The sequence below is a fragment of the Gopherus flavomarginatus genome, chromosome 3, assembly GCF_025201925.1.
Source record: "Gopherus flavomarginatus isolate rGopFla2 chromosome 3, rGopFla2.mat.asm, whole genome shotgun sequence".
NCBI classification, from domain to species: domain Eukaryota; kingdom Metazoa; phylum Chordata; order Testudines; family Testudinidae; genus Gopherus; species Gopherus flavomarginatus.
In genome coordinates this window covers 153,567,069-153,578,944 of record NC_066619.1, presented here as the reverse complement: position 1 = coordinate 153,578,944, position 11,876 = coordinate 153,567,069, and positions in this window count along the sequence as shown.

Genomic DNA, 11,876 nt, shown 5'->3' with positions numbered 1-11,876 from the left:
AAAAATTCAGCTTAAGGATTCCTCCCAAAGGCTATTCCTAGGCCTCTTATCTCATAAGGAACTGGTTAAAGGGGAGACTCCAGCGGGTCGTATTGAAGGGTGAACTGTCAGGCTGGAAAGAGGTCACTAGTGGAGTCCCTCAAGGATCGGTTTTGGGACCGATCTTATTTAACCTTTTTATTACTGACCTTGGCACAAAGAGCGGGAATGTGCTAATAAAGTTTGCGGATGACACAAAGCTGGGGGGTATTGCTAACACGGAGAAGGACAGGGATACTAATCAGGGAGATCTGGACCACCTTGTAAACTGGAGTAATATTAATAGGATGAAATACAATAGTGAAAAGTGCAAGGTCATGCACTTAGGGATTAATAATAAGAATTTTAGATATACGTTGGGGACGCATCAGTTGGAAGCGACAGAGGAGGAGAAGGGCCTTGGGGTATTGGTTGATAGCAGGATGACTATGAGCCGCCAATGTGATACGGCTGTTCAAAAAGCAAATGCGATTTTAGGATGCATCAGGCGAGGTATTTCCAGCAAGGATAAGGAGGTGTTAGTACCGTTATATAAGGCGCTGGTGAGACCCCATCTGGAATATTGTGTGCAGTCCTGGTGTCCCATGTTCAAGAGGATGAATTCAAACTGGAACAGGTCCAGAGACGGGCTACTAGGATGATCCGAGGAATGGAAAAACCTGCCTTATGAAAGGAAACTCAAAGAGCTTGGCTTGTTTAGCCTGGCCAAAAGAAGGCTGCGGGGGATATGCTTGCTCTATATAAATATATCAGGGGGGTTAACATTAGGGAGGGAGAGGAATTATTTAAGTTTAGTACTAATGTAGGCACGAGGACGAATAGGTGCAAACTAGATATTAGGAAGTTTAGACTTGAAATTAGACGAAGGTTTCTAACCATTAGGGGAGTGAAGTTCTGGAACAGCCTTCCGAGGGAAGTAGTGGGGGCAAAAGACTTATCTGGCTTTAAGACTAAGCTTGATAAGTATATGGAGGGGATGTTATGATAGGATAGTTTAATTTGGGCAATTGATCTTGGATATCACCAGATAAGTCTGCTCAATGGTCTGCGGGGAGATGTTGGATGGGATGGGAACTGAGTTACTGCAGAGAATTCCTTCTTGGGTGCTGGCTGGTGAGTCTTGCCCACATGCTCAGGGTTTAGCTGATTGCCATATTTGGGGTCGGGAAGGAATTTTCCTCCAGGGCGGATTGGCAGGGGCCCTGGAGATTTTTCGCCTTCCCCTGCAGCGTGGGGCATGGGTCGCTTGCTTGTGGATTCTCTGCAGCTTGAGGTCTTCAAACCAATTTTGAGGATTTCAATAACTCAGTCCTGGGTTAGGGGTTGTTATAAAGTGGATGGGTAGGGTTCTGTGGCCTGCCTTGTACAGGAGGTCAGACTAGATGATCATATTGGTCCCTTCTGACCTATGAGTCTATGAGAAGTGCTCAAATGACACTCTATATCATCTCTTTCTAGAGAGCCCTTCCATATCCCTTTAGTCAGGTGGGAATGACAAGTCACATGCCTTAGGGTGTGTCTGCACTAGAGCCGGAAGGTGCAAATTCCAACTTGAGGTGACACACCCATGCTAGCTTGATCAGTGCTAGAAAATAGGTGTGTAGCTGTAGCATCATGAGCAGTGGAAGGGGCTACCTGCCCTGAGTATGATCCCATCTGACACAATAAATAAGGTTTCTGGGACATAGCCCATCCCGCCCATCCCACCACTGCAAAATTTCCTTTATGATTTTAAAAAGAGAGAAGTAAACATTGTAAAATGGTTGACATACAAACAAAACTATCTGTCAGAATGGAGGGTTTTGTTTGCCCCTGTAATGTTCTGCAGCTCAGGGCCAGGGTGCCTCCTGTGGCAGCATCAGGGGATTGGGGTGCTCACTGGACAAAGCTGTCAGGCAGCCTCGCTGGTGATTGTGAAACTGTTACAAAAATATCTGATCTGCCTATCAGAGAGCCAAGAACAGCCTGACAGGGATAAGGAAAAGATGCTTTATTCTGCAGAAGAAAGGAGAGCCCTGTACCTTGGTACAAAATACTCGGTTCCATACAAATTTCACAAGCCTTTTACATACTTTTAGACAGAGACCCTTGCATGTTAACACTTGATTGGTAGGTGTCAAACCCCACACTCTGTTATCTGGTTAGTAAAAACTGGTTTGAAGCAAATTTTCTCTGCTTTAAGGCAGAAGCAGAAAAGATAGTTCAAAAGTTCAGGGTATGTGTCCATGAGGCTTCTGCTTCCCCCTGCTGGCTGCTTGTAAGCTGTTAAGGGGGGGCCACCAGTAACTTTCACACAACTGTGCAAATGGCAGGTAAAACCTCCTAGGTGAGGGTTCAACAAATAAATGGGTAGTCTACAGCTCCAGCCTCTTGGCTGAGGACTGTGCAGTCAAGCCATCTGTGCCCTGGCCTTCTAGGTGGGGGCTGTGATTAAACAGTTTCTCTCTCAGGCCTCCATAGTAAACAATTGTGGTTGATGGCTCTGGCCTCCAGGTAGGGACCTGTTCAGCTGAAGTCTATAGCTCAGACTTTCCGGAGGAGAGAGTGCAGATTAAGCAACTCCATCTGGGGCTCAGGTTTCCTGCATGGGCTGAGCCCTGAAACAGTCTTTGACTCCGGCCTCCTGTCTATAGTTCCGGCCTTCTAGGACGAGGGCTGAGCCAGGAACAGTCCATGGCTTGGGCCACTTGGTTGAGGGCTGAGCAAACAGTCAGTGTCTCTAGCCTAAAGTTTCGTGCACCTCCAGACCTGCCTGTGGGCCATGGTTAGGGGGACCCCAGCCCACCTTGCTCCACTGGGTCCCAGCCCAGGGCCCTTGAAGTGATGGGCAGACCAGTCAGAGTCAGCAGGGGAAACATGGGGTCACGGCCTTATTTCCATGGGCTACTTTCTACCGGTTCTTGGTGGGGCTGCTCTGTTGCCTGGCTCCTAGTGTCTCTATCGGGTGGTCCTTCTTCCACTCCCTCCATCCACCTCCCGGGGTGGTGTCTTGCATTTTCTCCCCACTGCTGGTTGCAAACTCTGCTGGTGGCTCAGCTCCCTGGGAAGGATGTCTGCCTCCTCCCCTGGTTTAGCCCCAACAACTGAGCTCCAATGCTCTGCTTTTATACTTCCTGTCCTGCCCTGCGAAGGGGGAGGGGGGAAGGTGAGGTTACCTGCACCCAATAGGGTGAGTTAACCTCCTCTGTACCAGAGTGAGATCACTCTGTCACTGTACAGACCCACAATGAGTTTTGTTGACTTTTCAAGTTGTCAAAAAAATTAAAATGCCAACAAAAAAATTCCCTCATTTTGGGTGTGCTCAGTTCACATGTTCAGGCATTTTGCCACAATTGTTAGGGCTAGAAACTGTGATGCTTCCCAAGGGTACTCAGGTTTGTGAGACATCTTAATACCATCTGCCCAGAGCATGAGGAACCCTTGCGTGCATCTGGTATGGGTCAGCTCCCTGACTCCTCTGGCAACACAAGCATTCCTCTCTCAGCCTATGCAGGCTCTGCTATCCCTCTGAAAGTTAGAGAGGGATACATTCCGACCTCCTGAGCCCTCCAAGCATCTCCCTAGACAGTGTCATGCCCCCGGTCCACTGGATGGTCACAGTATTCACAGATTTACTACTCCCAAAGAAGTAGTACATACAGGGGTACTGGCACAATTTCTGTAGTGGGGGCGCTGAGAGCCATTGAACCAAACTGTAACCCCAGAAATATAATGGTAACCACTTCAAGTCGGGGGGGGGGTGCAGTAGCACCCCCTACAATGCTAGCACCTATGACTACACACCATCTTACCAGATTCACCTTAGATCACCACTCCATTTAACACACATTTAGATAATCTCGATATTACTATAAGCATATTTAATAAAGACAATATATTTAAATGGTAGCAAGTAGAAATGTTGGAAACAAATGTGTAAAATAAAATCTAAGATGCATTCTAGAACCTAGGCTTAACTAGATACTTTCATTTCATATGCATAGACTTGGAAGAATTAGATCATCAGTTAATGTTGGTAAATGGCAATTTCACCGTTCACACACAAACAAGTTTACAGATAGTCAAAATAAGAAAAATGCTGCTTGAAAACTCAGGAGTTTAAAGATATTTACTGTGAATATTTGGACATATGATGTTGGCAGTTTGTGTTTTAATTGTTATGAAGCTTTAACTTTTGGAATCTCAGTGTCTGTCATTAAATAATTATTGCCTGGCCCATGCAATTCAGAATTTCCCACAACTGTGAACATTTAAATCAATACAAATAAAACCCATAATTCTGCGTAACTAAAAATGTAAATCGATAAGAATTTTAAAAAATGCTTTAAAATACCATATATACTTTGTCATAAGCCAAATATTTTTGGTAAAAAAGGTGATGCATCAAAGTGCAGGGGTCAGCTTATAAACGGGTCTACACCAAAATTTGATGATTTTAAACTCTATGTAATCATTGAATTGAATATCTAATACATTGTCGTTTTGTTTACCTGGAGCATCTGCAGGCATGGAGCCCCTCGGCTCCCTGTGGCCACGGTTTGCTGCAGCTCCCATTGGCTGGGAATGGCAAACCATGGACACAGGGAGCTGAGGGGCTCCATGCCTGCAGATGCTCCAGGTAAACAAAATGTCCAGGCCCACTAGCGGCTTAAACTTTGGCTCCTGGCCCATTAGGGTGCCAACCTCAGAAATACAGGGTCAGCTTATGAAAGGGTCATACACTTTTTGCTATTTTTACCTAACCATCTGGGCGGGGGGTCAGATCATAAATGATCAGGCTAATGAACGAGTTTAGACAGTAATCAATATTATCCATCAAAGTTTTAAAAAAATAATTTCTGCCAAGCCTACATATAGAGCAGAGTGGACCCAGAGGCCTTCCAGCATTTTTCAACCAAGCCTGGATGTGATCCTTTTTTCATGAGACCAAATATGCTGCCAGCTTGCACCCTAGATAAAAGGCACACAGTATTCTTTTTGCATCCATATATATAATAAACATAATCCATATATAATACACACACACCAAAAAAGCCTTCATATTTACTCATAAACTGGACAACCTTTCTGCTGTCTATTCCTTCTGATCTTATGTCAATTTCACAATCTTGATTAAATGGTATCTCAGTATGCAAATATTGACATTGTGAGAAACAATACACAAAGAACAGAGAGAGAGAAGCATCTACTACCCGCTGCCTGAACAGACCCCATCCAAGGCAAGTCACCTCCTAGTGATCTGTCTTTAACTTCAAGGCACTAAGAATATAATTTCCAGTGTAGATACATAACTTCTTAAATATTCTCCATACTTGTATGTCACATGATGACCAATGGGCTACTGGCTCTCAGTAGAAACCTTACATTCCACCTTTTGGAAAATTATTGTTCATATATTTGACCCAGGGATCCCTGTAAAGTGTATGCCTTCAGGGGCTTAATTTGTAATGAAAATACTTCTGGGGCTCAAGCAATTATTTTACATTCATAATGAAGCAAGCTCAGAGTTTCCAGGGCTATGAACTGCCAAGCCCAGAGGTGCCTGAGTTCATCCCTGGCACAAATTAAGCCCTGTGCCCCTCCCTGCCAGCTCCCTATGCCCTCTGCTAGTTGCCACCAAGAGGTTACTGGGTCACAGAAATGCCCCTTAAAAAAAGCTGCCAGGAAGTGATGTTTTCAGAAAAACACCAGAAATCACAATATTAACAATCAAAATCTCAAAAGTTGGCAGCATTTCAACAAGAAGAGAGGCACAGGAAGATCAGGCATGTTTACATGCTGAAAACAATAATATCTATATCTGTATCACTATGACAGAGTGTGACTCACCACCTTGGCACCTCCTGCTGGTCGTGCTAGGAATTAGCTCTTAGTTGCCGGTGCACCTTCCTCCAGTGTTGTCTCACCACTATCACTTCTGCTCCACCTCTAAGACCTGCGTCGCCCCTCCAGACCACAGCACCCTCTTCTGGGCACAGCCCCCACTCCACTTTCTCCCCTTCCGGGGGGAACCTGCTGTCTCTAGTCCATCTACTTGCTGCTGTAGCCTGTGGTCTAACCCCTCACCTCCAGGGGTAAACTGCAGTCCAACTACTGACCACCCCCATTGTGATAGGTGGCAGGGAGGGAACAGGGCCACTTGCTACTCCAGGCCCCAACCCAGGGACCCTATAGCCAGCAGCCATGTGCTGCTGCTCCTCCAACTCCCACCACCTATTTTCCTAGGCCACTTCCCCACAGCCCTAGCACTTTCCCAGCCCTTTGTATCAGGGTCCTCAGTCTGGCAGTCCTTAGGCTGGAGCTCCCTATTGACATCCTGACCCTGACCCTGCCCTGCTCACTCTAACATACTACTCTAAGGCAGCTATTCCTTCTCCCTTACACTCCAGGGAGACACTGACTCTGCTCTGTTGAGCAGCCCTTCTTATATGGCCCTCCCCACTCCTGATTGGCTGCTCCAACAAACCTTCTCCTGATTGGCTCTCTGCAAGCCCTCCTCCCTCTGGCTGGGTTTTGCACAGCCTCCCTGAGGGCTGCTTTAATCCTCCATCTGCCTGTGTGGAGCAACCAGCCCACCACAATTACATTACATATAGAAAGCATAGCAATGCCTCATTAATTGATATCTTAATTTTATTCACCAGTGAGTTCAGGTTCTGCCATCTGATTAATTAGTTCTTGATTTTTAAATTTTACACATTCTCTGCACTCCTGGAGTTTGATCAGTCTCAGATACAAATTTGGTGAAATACCAGAAGAATACTTGTTCAAGCATAGGCTGTCAGAATGGAAGCAGGAATTACTGCAAGTCTTACTAAACAGATTGTTTTAAAAACACTTCCTGGGATGTTATGGAAAACTCAGAATGTTTGGATTATTTAGAGAAACTTCTTAACTTGTGTTTCTCGGAATGCCAAGTTTTTCAAGATCCTCTCCCTTTGTACAATAGATATTGCTAATGTCACCTTACACATACACTTAGTGATGTCGTACCCACACATAGGCTTAAGTCATCAAGTGTGTATAACCTTAATACAAGCACATACGGAAGTGACCTCCTTCTGAACATTTTAACAGATTGTTTTGAGAGAAGAAAAATCCTGCATATCTTTCCTCCTTTGAAGATTTTAATATCCCTTAGTTTGACTAAATGTCTTTGAATTACCTCTATCATCTATATAAATCATGGTGAAAATGTCATAAGATCTTATCTAGGTATGGAGTTTCAAAAATCAATATTAAATGACATTTTCTTATAGTTTAAAGAATATATAATTTCTCCTTAATATTCATTATATGCTGGTGCAATCTTTACCAGACATATCACATCTTTTCCTTATGCTCCTCATTTGCCCTGAATATAAAGTGAGACCAGGCATTTTTTCATTCATCCATATTTCCCTATCTTTAAGATAAATTGCTTACTGTGTCTCCGTTGCTGTATGAACATATCATTACAAAAACCCCCACTTTCACTTTGCAAAGCTCTCATCATTCTCCTTCAAACACCATCTGGCTTTCTCCCAGGCTGCCCTGTGTTCATATGGAAAACTCATAGGGGTATGAGGAAATCAGTAAAGCCACTACTTTATCTGTCCTCAAATCTCTCCCAAGGCTCATCTTTGCTAAAACCCTGACAGCCTGATCATGGTTAGACAGAGTGCGAGCTGAAACTACTGCTTAGGATGAAAAAATGTGCTTCTTTCACTGTTACATTTCCCCTTTCCTGCTCTCATCTGTTTGTTTCATCCATCTGGTTAGAAACCAAGAGAGTAAGCCTCATAGGCATCAGTTTCCTCTGAGCCCAGGGGGTGCTCAAACCTCTGCTCTGCTCCAGGCCCCACCCCCAACTCCTCACCCATTCCCTGCCTCTTCCCACCTCTCCCCATGTCTTCTCACCTAGTTCTGCCTGCTTCCCTGAGCATGCATTGTCCCCCCTACTCCCAGAGCCTCCTGCACACTGCAGAATAGCTGATTGCTTTTGTCATTAGGGCCAGCACTGGGCAGGAAGCACTGGGAGTTTTGGGGGAGCTGGCTGCGGGTGGGTGCTAAGCACCTGCTAATTCTTTAATTCAAGGAGTCAGCCTCTATGGTAAGACTTCAAAGCAGGAATCATCTTTGTATTTGTACAGAGTCTCCTACCATAGGTCAATTGATCCCTGATGGGTTCTTCTAGGATCTGCTGTAATAAAAATAACCACAGATCTGTGGTTTGTCAATACAATTAATAAACATTTCACGAGTCGTGTAATGCCACCCACTGTAATGCTGCACAGGAGGCTGAACTCTGAGAACTACTAGAGCCCAAGCACCCCAAGAGCAGTAAAACATTACTCGTTAATACCAGCCCTACTCCCCCATAAAATGATAAGGGGCAGCAGGATGAAAAGAGAGTTAGAATAGCCAATCTGTGTGGGAAAAGCTTATGTTTAAATTGGCCATGGTAGAGGAAATGACTGGGGAGCTATTACCAGCAATCTGAGATGAATGTAATTTAAATGTCTGTGACAGAGAGACATCTCAGTCTACTGTAGAATTTATGTTCGGTTACCTGGAGCTTTTAAAAATGGAGGGAAGCTGGGACATTTGTTGAATAACAAATGTCTATTCATACAGTATTGTTTTAGTAGCAGTATTGTGTGCTGGCGACAGTGGGATTGTATATAGGTGGAAGGGACTGTGTTATAGGCTATGGAGTGTACAGCAGTCAAAGTCTTTTGGAAGTGAGTAGAAAGAAAATAGATGCTGAAAAGCTTAATTAAACAAATGCCTTTCTTTCCAAATGGTATATACTGGGAATCTGAATGGGGCTTAAATTTCTCAGAGAGCAACAGATTTTTGTAAGAAAATACACAGAAGATAGTAAAGATGGTAAACAGTTATTTTAGGCCCGTTCCACTTCCATTCACACAAGTTGTCATAAACATACAGCTAAGGGTAGCATAAAATCCGTCCTTTATCTGTAAAGGGTTAAGAAGCTCAAATAACCTGGTTGGCACCTGACCAAAAGGACCAATAAGGGGAGAAGATATTTTAAAATCTGTGGGGGAAGGTTTTTGTTTTGTGCTCTCTTTATGTGTTCTTTCCGAGACAGCGAGAATAAATCTACTAACGCCATACCTGAGCTAAGAATCTAAGATTACAAATTGTAAGTAATAGGAAGGAAATGCATTAGATTATCTTTTGTTTTAGTTTGTAAATTTTCCCTAGGCTAAGAGGGAGGTTTATTCCTTGTTGGTATTTTTTGGGGGGGAACTTTAACTTTTTGCCTAAAGGGGAATCCTCTGTGTTTTGAATCTTGATTACCCTGTAAAATTACCTTCCACTTTGATTTTACAGAGGTGCTTCTTTTACTTTTTCTTTATAATAAAGTGCCAGATTGTTCCCTTTCATATAATTCACTATAATTTTATCTAGATAGCTTTTTATAAGGTCATCCATCACTGTGATATCAGAGCACCTTTCACCAAAAGTGCTTTATTAATCTTCAGTGTCTCATACAAGGTGACTTCAACTGCACTAGTTTGAACAACATTAACAAGGTGCTTTACAGCATCAGCGGACTTTGTAATACTAAGATAGAAGACCTGGGTTAATCTCTGCAAAGAACATATGGCTGTGATTCTGGCAGACTAGGTGCCAACTGATGCCCAGGCCCAGAGCCTCACAGAACACTGACAAATGCATAGCGGGGAACTAGTCTGGCTCACCTGCAGGTTAGTGTCATTAAAATAGATATTAGTGTTATAAGAAAGTGCTTAGGCTTTAAGGATTGCTTGTAGGATGCTGTGTATATTCATCTTACTTATAATATCTGTTTCCCACTGGTGTAAAGTTATATTGAGTGTTTGCATTGTAAACCCCTGTTATTGTGTAACTCACCAAACAGGAAAAGAAGCATTAATTAAGGTATAGTGCTCATCCTGCACACAAGATGGCCCATTGAAAGCAAACAAGATATTGTGTAGCATGATTGCATTCCTCACTCTCTCCAGGAAGGGGAAACCTGCACAGGAACTCATCCCATCAGCTTGGCTTCTGGGGTGAAGGGGATAAAAATGCCTGACAAGGAGAAACAGGGGTCTCTTTCTGGTGTTTGGGCTTGCAGGGGCAAAGATTCCTAAACATAAGCAAGAGATCCCCATGCTGCTTGGCATGAGTGAGCCCTAAAGGACAGATAATATTTGTGACAAAGTCTGGCTGGACAGCTGCAGGAGAGTGGTGGAAGGCAAGTATATTACACTAGAATGATAAAGGCCTTTTCCCTATAAACTGAGAAGAAATGACCTCTGGTCAACTAAGGACAACTGAGTCAAATTAAGGAGTGCTTGAGACCTTGCCCTCCTCCCCTCTTTCTGGTGAGAGAGGAGGAGGAGAGACAAGCCACTGTACGGCTTGTGACAACAGGGAGATTGGCTTCTCCCTGGTGAGAATCTGCTCCCCTCCCTACAGGGGAAACAACCAAATTGAAAGTCTGTTTAGGGAAAGGAATGACACCTCAAGGCCACTAACCCCCCCCCCCCCACCCATGAAAAGGGAACCCCTTTGATTTTGTGTTTGGGAATTTGTTTCATTTGTTTGGTGGAGGACCACTCATTGGGCCTGCCCTGAGGCCTGCCTTGAAAATATAGATAAACACAGAGTGGGAAGACAATTGCTGTCCATAGTGGGGCTGATTTACTCCAGGACTCACCTCTACCGGGTGTGTGTGTGTGTGTGTGTGTGTGTGTGTGTGTGTGTGTGTGTGTGTGTGTGTGTGTGTGTGTGTGTGTGTGTGTGTGTGTGTGTGTGTGTGTGTGTGTGTGTGTGCGCGCGCTTTAATCCTAAAGAGATGGAGGAGGTGCCTTGCAATACTTCTTTAATCTAAGACTGTAACTCACTTGTGTGTGTGTGTGTGTGTGTGTATCTATGTTTCCTGTTTTAACCTTGTAAATAACTCATTTTGTCTCTTTGTTAATAAATCGTTAGTTTGTTTATCACAGGATTGGTTGAGTCCCTAGTTTGAGATCTGAATATAAATGACCTGGGGTAAATGACTGACCCTTTGGGACTGGGAGTAGCCTGAATATTGTTGTGACTTTTGGTATAAAGCAGGGGTTCTCAAACTGGGGGTCAGGACCCCTCAGGGGGGTCATGAGGTAATTACATGGGAAGCGGTTGCAAGCTTTCAGCCTCCACCCCAAACCCTGTTTTGCCTCCAGCATTTATAATGGTTTTAAATATATTTTTTAAATATATTTAATGTGGGGGGGGGTCGCACTCAGAGGCTTGCTGTGTGGTAGGGGTCACCCGTACAAAAGTCTGAGAACCCTGGTCTAAAGTGACTATTTCCCACATAGTCCAGCTTGCCTGGATAGCAAGATAGACTGGAATGCCCAAATCTGTGACTCCATGGTAAGACTGTTATAGGGGTTTAGGAGTTCACACTTATTACTGGGTTCATGAAATCTAATTATAGAACATACAGCCAGTTTGGGGGGTCTGCCCTGGGGTTGACAGTCATGTTTGTGAGCCACTCCAGACAGTATGACAATGACCCTGGCATATATCCCTTCATAGAGCAGCATAAAGTGGTGTAATAGAATCATAGGGTTGGAAGGGACCACAGGAGGTCATCTAGTCCAACACCCTGCTCAAAGCAGGACCAATCCCCAGATTTTTACCCCATATTACTCTTGGAAAAACAAATGAATCACTAAAAACAAGATGGTCCTCAGTGTTCTTTGTATACTTTGTGGCACAATTACAGAACTCTCCCTCTCCTGTGTGACCATTTAATTCCCAGGTAAGTGGTGAGCGCTTGCTACTCAGATGAGTAGGTTCCCATCAATGAGAGG